We start from the raw sequence: 12,645 nt of genomic DNA on the forward strand, positions 1-12,645 counted from the left end.
TGGAGCACTGCAGTCTCTTTACATAACCATTATGCTGACTCCCCAGCCCTCTCAGTCAAGAATCTTGGCCTTTGCCTTGAGGATATGATTTTTTTGTGCCTAGCAAATTTTTCCACTCACATTCAGTTTTCTGAGGTGAATCACATTTCATTAACTGAGGAAAACAAAAGCAGCCACAGATAACACAATCAGCTTTCTCCCTCTCCCCCGCCCCACTCCCTCCACTTCCATGAGGTTGTCTGCAAACTTAAGGAGAGTTCCTGAGCCACAGTCATCCTGTTAACATCTCTCAGGTTCTCAACCCTCAGAAATAATGTGAGATCATGTTATTTTCAGATGCAAAGCTTGAAGTCATATGTAATATAGCATCAGATATCTGATAAAGAGGATTTGGGTGATTAAGTGCTAGTAACAAGTGACCCCAGGCAGATAATCCTACAGGGCTGGTTGGGGTTCAGGGTAGCAGGTTTGCAAGACTGTTTTATTCAGATGAGGACCGATCTTACTTTTACGGTAAAGGCCTGGAATCACAGTAAACCAGAGTAGGAAACCAAGAATGTAAAGTTTCGTAGTTTTTATTTTATTTTATTTTTTATTGTTGTTTCCACACAGTAAAAGAAAACCAAAATTGAGGTTCCCAGTGTCAGAGTTGAATTTCTTTCTTTTGTTTCTTGGGAGAGAATATAATTGAAACATTTTATTACTAAAAGTGTCTGTGAAAAGCCAGCCTGTATTTATCCAGCCTAATTCAAAATAAAATATGAAGTGGTTAGTAAGAGGCATGACACCAGAGTACTGTGTCAGGTACAGACCTCGTGGACCACAGTGTGCAGTGGCACAAGACTCACATATGAGAGGTCCTAGGTTCAATCCCTGGCACCACCAATAGCCATTGCTGAGTGGTGCTCTGGTAGGAGGTTGAGAGTTATACTTGGTGGGGGAAGAGACAAAAGGAAGGGAGATCAGGAAGCACATTAAGCTAATTTCAAAAACCAAAGAAACAACTATAATAGTTAATAGTGAACCTGGGAGTGGGCAGGGGAAATGACATAATAGTTATGCAAGAGTTTTATGCTTTGGGTTCCAGGTTCAATCCCTGGCATCACTATAAACCAGAGCTGAGCTGTGTTCTGGAGAGAGAGAGAAACTTAAATTGAAAAATAGAAGAAGTATTTTTTTTTAAATAAAAAGTCTTGCTTTCACAAGACTTGACTTTAAACTGCAAGGGTTACCTCTCAAGAGCAGGAACAGGGGTAGAGGAGACAGCATGATGGTTATTCAAAAAGAATTTTATGCCTAAGGCTCCAAGTTCCCAGGTTAAATCCCCAGCACCACCATAAGCCAGAGCTGAGCTGGGAAAACACAGAGAGAGAGAGAGAGAGAGAAGAGGGAGAAAGAGGGAGGGAGGGAGAGAGTGTGTGTTAGTTGTTTAAATAGCATGTACTCATAGGGAGAGATGTGGGCTTAAAAAGAGATTCACGCCAGCATTTGTTTGGTACAGTGTAGATGAGTGTTCAGTAAACGCTGCATGTACACCTGTGTGGAGAGAGCAGTGCTTTGACAAGGACTCCCTGCCCCAGCCTTTATAGAGAAGAAGTGTGTTGATACTTCCATTGCTGAGGGCTGGGCTCCGAAGCCATGATCTACCACTCCTGGCTGGTGGGATGATTTGGTCACTAGTTTCTTCTAGTAGCATCCTCCAGAAGCCTGTATCCTGTCAGGGGTGTCATCATGAAGGCAAGTCAGAACCAAGGTGGACTTCAGAGAGTGAAGGAAGTCATCATAGTCCAGGACTGGCATGGGGAGTTGGTGAGTAAATGTCTGTGAAGGAGCTGTTGAAATAGATAACTTAGTGTGCTGTTTTGTCATGTATGCACCTCGGGTTCAAGCTTGACCACCACACTGAAGAAAGCTTCAGTGCTGTGGTCTCTCTGCCTCTCTGCATCTTAAAAAGGGAAACTGACCCTGAATTGGCTATAAAATGCCTAATGAAACTGTCTGCACTGGCTGAAAGTCATATCAGCAAGCTTACAAAACATAGCAGATGCACTCTGTTTGGAGCTGTGGTATTAAATAAATGGAACCCTGACACATTTATTGAAATATTTTATATAGCAATTTTGGCCCACTTCCCCATGAATCTAGATTTGTCACCCACTTAAGTAATTCTTTGTCATTCTGGTTTGAGACAGTCTCTCCCTCTAATCTAATCTGGGAGGTCAGGAGCTGCTAGTGGTGGTCTTTATAGCACGTAGCACACAGATTTTCCTCAGAGAGCGGTTTCATAGCACGTTTTTACCACGGAGGTTTGCCTCTGAAAGCTGACTCACAGCACGTAGCAAAACAGAGGTCTGCCTCTGAACACTGTTTTAAGTTTTCCCACCATCTCTTTACTTAGGTCAGCATGACCTGGTTTCCTACAGCAGAACGCCTCCCTCACCCTTCTCCCTTCTTTTATACCTCATGCAGAACTGTCTCCACTCCTGGACTGGGCTGGGCTGGGATTTTAGAACCCTGTGGTAGATCTTATCCTGACTGGTCGTAAAACTTCTACATTCTTCCCCTCCCAAAGGCAGCCACTGAATACTATCTGATGGCAGCCTCCTTAAAGTGATGTTCCTAACACTTTAAAGGTTAACCTTCCCTTTGTTCAGGGCCCAGATTTCTTTAAGAGCACGAGCTCTTGCTGTGGTCCCTTAACATCAATAAACTGTGTTCTCCTCACATCCCTGGAATGTCTCTTGAATCTCTGCTGAGGGTAACTGTTTCTGTCATAACCTTTTCTGCAATAAAATAAGTTTCTCTTTTAGTGCTGTCAAAACTGGAAACCTGTGAGAGGGAGAACCAGCCCAGGGGCAGCACACTCGCCTACCAAAACTGGAAACCTTGTACTAGACCTTGGAGCTGTGCACATTTTAGAGTTGTTCACCAAACTTCACTTTAATAATAATAATGAGAGTGCTCACCTGTCCTGCTTGCAAAGTTTTGGGGTCTTGGAGTGTCGGGGCATAAATACTTCTGACAGGATAACCATCGGTGATAATTAATCTCTAAAGAATATTCACATCTTATTACTTGAAATGTATCCAGTACAAGGGGAGAATTGGTTTTGGTGACATTAATGACTAAAGCGACCCCATATCCATTCTAGTCTCTATTGAGCATCTCTTCCCAATTTCCATTATTACTACCTCTTGTTTTGTCCCTCACTTTGTCTCAGCAAATATAATGAGAAAAGGGAAGGAAAAGTTTATGATTTCTTGAAAGTCACTTTTTTGGGGGTTGAAAGATCATTGGAAATCTTCCATCCTGGGGCATCTCTTAGCTGAGCTATTGTAGTCACCTGGGCCCACCGGCCCCTTCCCTCCTGTATAATAGGTCCATCCCTTTTCTGCTATTTCAACTGCAGTTTCATTGGTCAGTAATACCAGGAAGGCCACATCCCAACTAGGCAGTAGCTTGTAGCTGTTCGGAGTCTTTAACAACCTGTAGTTTTCAAGGCCAAATGGGTGGACTGTGAAATCTAGTAGAGGTGTCTGGGCTAGAAGCCCCTTATTCCTAAGGAAAATTAAATCAGAAGAAATGGCCAGCACATAATTTTGAAGAATTAGTCCTTGGTCTCCATAGTGGGGAGATTTACAGTCTTGCCTAGATAGGGAAGTTCATATAATATCTCATAAGGGAACAGCCTGATATTTCAATGGGGAGATGTCCCTATTCATTTTTTTTAAATATATATTTATTAGATAGAGACAGCCAGAAATTGAGAAGGTAGAGGGAGCTAGAGAGGGAAATAGAAAAATGGACACCTGCAGCACTGCTTCACCACTGGCAAAGTTTCCCCCTACAGGTGAGGACTGGGGCTCGAACTGTAGTCCTTGCACATTGTAATATGTGCACTCAACCAGGTGCACCACCCCACCACCCAGCCCCATGATGTCCTTATTCTATATAAGTAAACATGTAGTCCATGGTAGTTGAATTTCTAGCATGAGCGAAGTGAGGTTTGTTTGTTTCAAGATATCCTCTCTACCCTTTCTGTAGACAAAGATTGCCAGAAAACATGATAGGCCCGGGAGTTGGGTGGTAGCGCAGCGGGTTAAGCACATATGGTGCAAAGCGCAAGGACTGGCATAAGGATCCCGGTTCAAGCCCCTGGCTCCCCACCTGCAGGGGGGTCACCTCACAAGCTGTGAAGCATGTCTGCAGGTGTCTCTCTTTCTCCCCCCCCCGTCTTCCCCCTCTTCTCTCCATTTCTCTCTGTCCTATCTAACAACAATCATCAATAACAACAACAATAATTACAATAACAACAAAAAACAATAAGGACAACAAAAAGGGAAAATAAATAAATATTTTAAAAAATTTAAAAAAGAAAATATAATAGACAATCTCTCCATCTGTCTGTATAAGTTGTATCTTTTTGTTTCTTTACTTGCTTCAGGACTTGGTTTAGTGTATATAATTTACAAATTTTTGCAGACCAGTGACTAGTAATCTCACTGTGTCTACCAGAGTCTGGGATATTTTATCTATTAATATATATATATATATATATATATATATATATATATATATTGCATGTGGGAGGAACCGTTAACATACAACTGTTTTCTACCATATAGAGGTGTTCCACCTAGATCTGATTTCACTTTAGTTTAGTATTCAACCAAATTTAAACAGTCATATTCTAACTCTTGAGATTTACTCTGTTCTCCTTTCTACAAGCCACATAACATAATTTATAAAGAACTTAAATGAGATGATCTCACTCTCCGGAAGATGAAAAACAAGAACAGAAGAGAAAACACAAGTAGAACCTGAACTGGAATTGGTGTACTCCACCAAAGTAAAAGACTCTGGGGTGGGTGGGGGGGAGAGTACAGATCCAAAAAGGATGACAGTGGACCTAGTGGGGGTTGTGTTGTTATGTGGAAAACTGAGAAATGTTATGTATGTACAAACTATTGTATTTACTGTCGAATGTAAAACATTAATTCCCCAATAAAGAAATTTAAAAAAAGAACTTAAATGAATAGAATAACCAAGCCATTGTTATTTTATTGTTTTTATCATTATTATTATTATTATTATCAAGTCATTTATGAGCTTACTTCTATTTGGTAACCCAATAGAGTTAACCATAACATATTTTGAATATCTTTATTAAAAAGTTAGTTTACGATATATTTATTTAGATTACTAATAGAGTCAGATTTTTCCTAATTTATTAGGCCTGAGATTATAAATAACAAGTATTAAGTTCTTAGAACTACTTGAACTGTTTACTCCCAGTATTCAGAGCCAATTAGTCCAAGAATGTCATTATATGTTATCATTAGCAGCAAAACTTTTATAGTAACTGAACAATTGAGTCCCCCTTTTAATATCTCACAAGTTTATCTAGCTTTATTTTATTCTACTCTGATATTCTGTCTACATCTTATATTTATAAAACACACTATAATTTATTATTATCCATCTCTTTTGTTGCTGTTGTTTACTTTCAAAATAGAAACACATTTTATTCTTTTACCTCTCTCAATTTAGTTCACATGCTAGTCCCTTTATATATATATATATATATATATATATATGCTCTTTTCTTTTTTTATATATTTATTTATTTATTCCCTTTTGTTGTCCTAGTTTTGTTATAGTTATTATTGTTGTTGTTGATGATGTTGTTGTTGGATAGGACAGAGAGAAATGGAGAGAGGAGGGGAAGACAGAGAAGGGGAGATAAAGATAGACACCTGCAGACATGCTTCACTGCTTGTGAAGCAACTCCCCTACAGATGGAAGCCTGGGCTGGAACCCGGATCTTTACTCCAGTCCTTTGCACTTTGCACCACCTGCGCTTAACCTGCTGCACTACCACCCTTATATATGCTCTTTCCTTAACTCATTTTACTTATTATTTCTCTATATTCTCACTCAGTCAAGATGAGCTTAAAGAATAATAATACTGGATGTGAGGGCGATCTGTCACCCCGTTGATCGCCAAGGTTGATTCGGCTGATCTGGCTGGCTAGGTGGGTGTCCCCTTCCTCCCTCATCACTCTGTGTGTGTCCCTCCAGAAGCTGCGTGCTCTGTGGAATAGAACAGCCTTCCCCGAATAGAGACTGACTGGTTTTGGTTCGAGGGTATACGAGTAGCTGTGCTCCCCTGCTAGAACCTCCAAACAAGCTCTCAAGAATAATAATACAGTCTTACAATTGTAGACAAAACTCAGTTGTTGAGTGTACTTGTCCTGAAAAACTTAGTAAGATAAGTCATTAGACATTCATCTAAAGATTACAACAAGCACATAACAAAGACTTAGCTGTTTCAATTTGAACTTGCATTTTGTTCTGATAAGAATTACCAAGAGTCTGAGCCTCCTGTGAGAAAAATGTGTTGAAAACACACCCGTCTAAGCCTTAGGAAAGGACTAAGACACAGAGAGACATGAGCAGGAGGGGGGGGGGGAGGATATATATACCAGCAAGCACAAAGGGCAATCTTCTGGGGCTTTTACACATTACTAGGAGATAGCAATGAGCTGTCTGTCCTCTTCCCACTGGTGAATGGGAATGGGCTCACAGTCTAACTATATTTGAGGAAAAGGGGAGGGAATGGATGTATGAAAGCAAGGAGGGTGCTGGGTGGGCTAGATTAACTTTGAAGAAAAACAGGACATGGCTGTAGTCATGCAGACATGTAAAAGTCAGGGGTCTGCAGTCAAATGGGCCTGATAAAAAGCAGGGGCTGCAGACTAATGGGCACTTTCTCACAGTCCCACTGCCTTTCTCTAGCAGCTGGCCTGCTTGGCCTACAGATCAGTTGTTCAGGTTTAGAATGTCCCAGCCCCCATCCCATCTTTTCTCTCTCCTCTCCCGCCGCCTCCCCGTGTGTGTGTGTGTGTGTGTGTGTGTGTGTGTGTGTGTGTGTGTGTGTGTGTTCAGCATTGTCTGATAAGAGTGCAGCTTCAAGGTTACTTACACTTTTAACTTTTTCAACATTTGCAACACAGTTTTCAACGCTTAAAAATACAGTTTCTCATGCCATAAAACCAAACTCAAATGATTAAATTAAAAAATAAATAAGTATGTACATAATTATTGTCAAATTTGTAATTATATTAACTTATTTAATTAATAATTGGCATGTTCAATCTTCATTAGAACTGAATTCCATCCAGAAAACTGATGGTTATAGTATTGGTTAATGTGACTTCAATAATACCTGATTTATTTTATTTTTATTTATTTATTTATTTTACTTTTCTTTATTCTGGACCCTAGGGTCATTGTCTCAATATCTTAGCATCAGTTTGAATGGACTACTTGTTGGAATTTGTTCTAAATTGGACTCCCTTTTATTTTGCATTTGGGGAATTCCAGTTTTAGTCAGTTTATTCCCCATTTTATATATAGATATAAATTCTCCTAAAGTATACAAGATGTAGACTGCCCCAGCCTGCTCAACCTCTACCTGGAGGCTTCTTGTGTACTAACCAAGTAGAATACTCAACACCTCCCCCACACACACCCTCAAGTGGAGGTTTGTTGTGTTTCCCCAGTGAGCTCAACCTCCACTCAGAGGCTTCTTGTCCACTGACATGACCACTCAGCTGGTGCTGTGCTGTATGTGTGTGGTGTATGTGCAATATGTGGGCAGTGCTGAGCTTATGTGCTGTGTCTCGGACCGTTCAACCTCCATCCAGAGGTTTTTTTTTCTTTTATTTTCTTTTTTTCTTTTAAGTTCTTATTTATAAAATGGAAACACTGACAAGACCTTAGGATGATGGAGAGGGTACAACTCCACACAATTCCCACCACCAAACTCCACATCCCATTCCCTTCCCTGATAGCTTCCTTGTTCTTTAACCCTCTGGGAGTATGGACCCAAGGTCATTGTGGGATGCAGATGGTGAAAGGTCTGACTGCTGTAATTGCTTCCCCGCTGAACATGGGTGTTGACAGGTTGATCCATACTCCCAGCCTGTCTCTCTCTTTCCCTAGCGGGGCAGGGCTCTAAGAAAGTGGAGCTCCAGAACACATTGCTGGGGTCATCTGTCCAAGGAAGTCCAGTTGGCATCATGGTAGCATCTGTAACCTGGTGGCTGAAAAAGAGTTAAGATAGAAAGCAGAGCAAATTGTTGACTAATCATGAACCTAAAGGCAAGAATATTGTGGATGGAGATTTGGGGTCTTCATTTTGGAAAAAGCTAGTAGGTCTATCTTAGGTATATTCCAAGGGGCCCATGACCCAACTAGTTTTTGCCTGAGCCTGACATACTCGGTTAGTGATTGAGGGATGTGATTGAGGTAGGTGAGGAGACTCATATGTGTCCACAAATCTTTTTGGATGGGTGTGTTGGGTGCCTTAGGATATATTCCCAGGAGAGGAATTGCAGGATCATAGGGTAGGTCCATTTCTAGCCTTCTGAGAGTTCTCCAGTCTATTCTTCACAGAGGTTGAACCAATTGACATTCCTACCAACAGTGCAGGAGGGTTCCTCTGAGCCCACACCCTCTCCAGCATTTGCTGCTGTCACCTTTTCTGATGTATGACATTCTCACAGGAGTGAAGTGGTATCTCATTGTTATCTTTATTTGTATTTCTCTGACAATCAAAGACTTGGAGCATTTTTTCATAGGTTTCTTGGCCTGTTGGATCTCTTCTGTGGTAAATGTTCTGTCCATGTCCTCCCCCTATTTTTGGATGGGGTTATTTGTTATCTTGTTGTTGAGTTTGGCCAGCTCTTTATGTATTTTTGTTATTAAACTCTTGTCTGATATATGGCATGTAAAGATCTTCTCCACATCCAAGTCCTTGATCCACTTGGAATTTACTTTTATGTTTGGCGAAATATAGTGGTTCAGCTTCATTCTTCTGCATGTTTCAATCCATTGTTTTCAACACCATTTGTTGAGGAGATTCTGCTTTCCCCATTTAATAGTCTATGCATGAATTTGTCAAAGCTTAGATGTCCATAGGTGTGGGGGTTTATTTCTGGCCTCTCAATTCTATTCCACTGGTCAGTGTGTCTATTCATGTTCCAGTACCAAGCAGTTTTGATGACAATGGCCCTATAGTACAGTTTGAGATCTGGGAGTGTGATGCCTCCAGTTCTGTTCTTTCTTCTCAAGATTATTTTGGCAATTCTAGGTCTTTTCTGGTTCCAGATAAACATTTGTAGCATTTGTTCTATTCTCCTGAAAAATGTGGTTGGGATCTTGATGGGATAGCTTTAAATTTGTAGATGGCTCTGGGTAGTATATTCATTTTGATGATGTTAATTCTTCCAACCCATGAACATGGAATATCTTTCCACTTCTTTGTGTCTATTTCAATTTCCTTGAGTAGTGACTCGTAATTTTCAGTATACAAGTCTTTAACTTCTTTGGTTAGGTTTATTCCTATATATTTTACTGTTTTGTTGCTATAGTAAAAGGAATTGATTTCTGGATTTCATCTTCTGCTAACTTAGTATTTGCATAGAGTAATGCCACTGACTTTTCAATGTTAATTTTATAGCCTGACACCTTACTGTATTGCCTGATGATTTCCAAAAGCTTCTTGCTAGATTCCTTAGGTTTTTCTATGTGTACTATCATGTCATCTGCAAATAGGGAGAGTTTGACTTCTTCTCTTCCAGTCAGTATGCCTTGAATTCCTTGCTCCTGCCTGATGACTATGGCAAGAACTTCCAACACTATATTGAATAGTAATGGTGATAGTGGGCAGCCCTGTCTAGTACCTGATCTGAAGGGAAGTGCTTCCAGTTTTTCACCATTGAGTATGATGTTGGCTGTAGGTTTGCTATATATAGACTCCACTATCTTCAGGAATTTTCCATCTATTCCCATTTTTTGTAGTGTTTTGATCATAAAGGGAGGTTGTATTTTGTCAAAGGCTTTCTCTGCATCTATTGATATGACCATGTGGTTTTTGGTCTTGCTTTTGTTGATGTGGTGGATCATGTTGAAGAATTTACATATATTAAACCAACCTTGCATGCCTGGGATAAACCCCACTTGGTCATGATGAACCATCTTTTTAATATACTGCTGCATCCAGTTGGCTTGAATTTCATTCAATATTTTCACATCTATGTTCATCAGAGATACTGGTCTGTAGTTTTCTTTTTTGGTTGTGTCCCTGTCTGTTTTTGGTATCAAAGTGGTGTTGGCTTCATAGAAGGTGGGAGTATTCCAGTGTCTTCAATCTTTTGGAAGACTTTTAAAAGTAGAAGTATTAGTTCTTCTTTGAAGATTATGTAGAATTCATTTGTAAAAACATCTGGTCCAGGACTTTGATTCTTGGAAAGGTTTTTGATAACTGTTTCAATTTCATTAGCTGTGATGGGCCTGTTCATGTTATCTAGTTCCTCTTTACTTAATTTTGGAAGTTAGTTGGTATCTAGTAACTCATCCATTTCTTCGAGGTTCTCTAGCTTGGAGGCATATACTTGTTCACAGAAGTCTTGCATGATATGTTGAATTTCTGCAATGTCTGTTGTGATATCTCCTCTTTCATTTATGATCCTATTTATTGGGTCTTCTCCCTTTTTTGCTTTGTGAGTCTAGCTAAAGGTTTGTCGATTTTGTTCACTCTTTTGAAGAACCAACGTTTACTTTCGTTGATCTTTTGTATGGTTTTCTTATTCTCAATGTTATTTATTTCGGCCCTTTCTTTAGTGATTTCTGTCCTTCTGGTTGCTTTAGGGTTCCTTTGTTCTTCTTCTTCTAGGTTTTTAAGATGTGCAATCAGGCTGTTTATTTGTGATTTTTCTTGTTTCCTAATGTGTGCTTGTATGGCTATGAACTTCCCTCTCAGTACTGCCTTAGCTGTGTCCCAAATATTTTGATAACTTGTGTCTTCATTTTCATTGAACTCTTGAAACATTTTGATTTCTTCCTTAATTTCCTCTTTGATCCAGAAGTTGTTAAGAAATGTACTGTTGAGCTTCCACATTTTGGAACTATTGCTAATCTTTTGTTGATTGTTAAGTGTTAGTTGAACCCACTGTGGTCTGAGAAGATGCTTGGGATGATTTCAATGATCTTGAATTTGCTGATGCTGTCTTTGTGGCATAACATATGGTCTATCCTTGAGAATGACCCATGTAGACTTGAGTAAAATGTGTATTCCAGTTTCTTGGGATGAATGACTCTGAAAATGTCCAATAGTTCTAGTTTATCTATCTCTTCATTTAGCTCCCTTATGTCTTTATTGATTTTCTGCCTGGATGATCTGTCAAGTTGAGATAGTGGGATGTTGAAGTCCCCTACTATAACTGTGTTGCTGTTAATATATTGCTGTAGCTCTTTCAGTTGATGTTTGATGTATTTTGATGGCTTCTCATTGGGTACATAGATGTTAATAATTGTTAAGTCCTCTTGATTGACTGATCCTCTGAGCATTAAGTAGTGTCCAATCCTATCTTTTTTAATCTTATCTACTTTAAAGTCTATTATGTCAGATATGATAATAGCTGTTCCTGCCCTTTTTTGTGAGCCATTGGCTTGTATAATAGTTTTCTATCCTTTCACTTTGAGTCTGTGTTTGTCTTGTTGAGTTAGGTGGGTTTCCTGTAGACAGCATATTGTTGGGTTGTATTTTCTGATCCATCTTCCTACTCTGTGCCTTTTAATAGGTGAATTCAGGCCATTGACATTTATTGATATCAAAGGTTGAAGATATTTTAATGCCATTCTTATAGAGTTTTAGAGTGTTCTGATATATGCCATATTTATGGTGGTCTGACTGTTTATAGGAGACCTTCAGAACTTCTTTCAGGGCAGAGCACTGAGTAACAGTTTCCCCCCAGAACACTGCTCGGTTCTGGTGTATGATTGTGCTACAGGTTGAGCCTGGGACCTTAGAGCCTCAGGTATGAAAGTCTCTTTGCATGACTATTATGTTGTCTCCCTAGCATAAGCACTTCCTTTGGCTTTTGTTTTGGGGGAGACTTTTGGTCACTGTTTCAATTTCCTTGATTGTAATCCATTCATTCATGCTTTTTTAATTCCTCCTAATCCAGTCTTGGAAGGTTGTATGATTATAAGGATTTATCTGTCACTTCTAGATTCTCCAGTTTAGGGGGATATAATTCTTCACAGAAGTTACTCATGACCCTTTGGATTTCTTTAGTAACTTGTAGTTTCTCCACTCTCATTTCCAATCCTATTCATTAAGGTCTTCTATTATAAAAATAACAACAGCAAGGGCTCTTTTTCATGTGGGATTTATAAATACAGCAGATTTATTAGGTGCTTAAAAACTGCAGTAGCAAAATAAGCAAAGAGGGAAAGACCAGCCAGCCATGTGATATGGACCATGAGTCTTCAAGTGTTGTTCACCTGTGTTAAGCTTTTCGACATGTGTGTCCCAAGGAAAACAGCAGTGACAGGAACCAGAAAGCCAAAGATGGAGGGAAAAAAAATCTGTATTTCCTCCACACTCTTCCCTAATTAACTTTTAGTTCTCATAATTCCTTGTGGGGTTTATGTCCTATGCTGATGACATCAACTGTCTGCCCAGGTCTACAGAGGTAGAAGAAAGTGGAGAAGGTGGAGAAGCAAAAGATAGTGAGGGGTTGAGTGAAGCAGTCACATGGGATGGAAGGTTGAGAGAAGCATGGAAAAGAAGAG

Source organism: Erinaceus europaeus, chromosome 11, assembly GCF_950295315.1.
Source record: "Erinaceus europaeus chromosome 11, mEriEur2.1, whole genome shotgun sequence".
In the NCBI taxonomy this organism is placed as follows: domain Eukaryota; kingdom Metazoa; phylum Chordata; class Mammalia; order Eulipotyphla; family Erinaceidae; genus Erinaceus; species Erinaceus europaeus.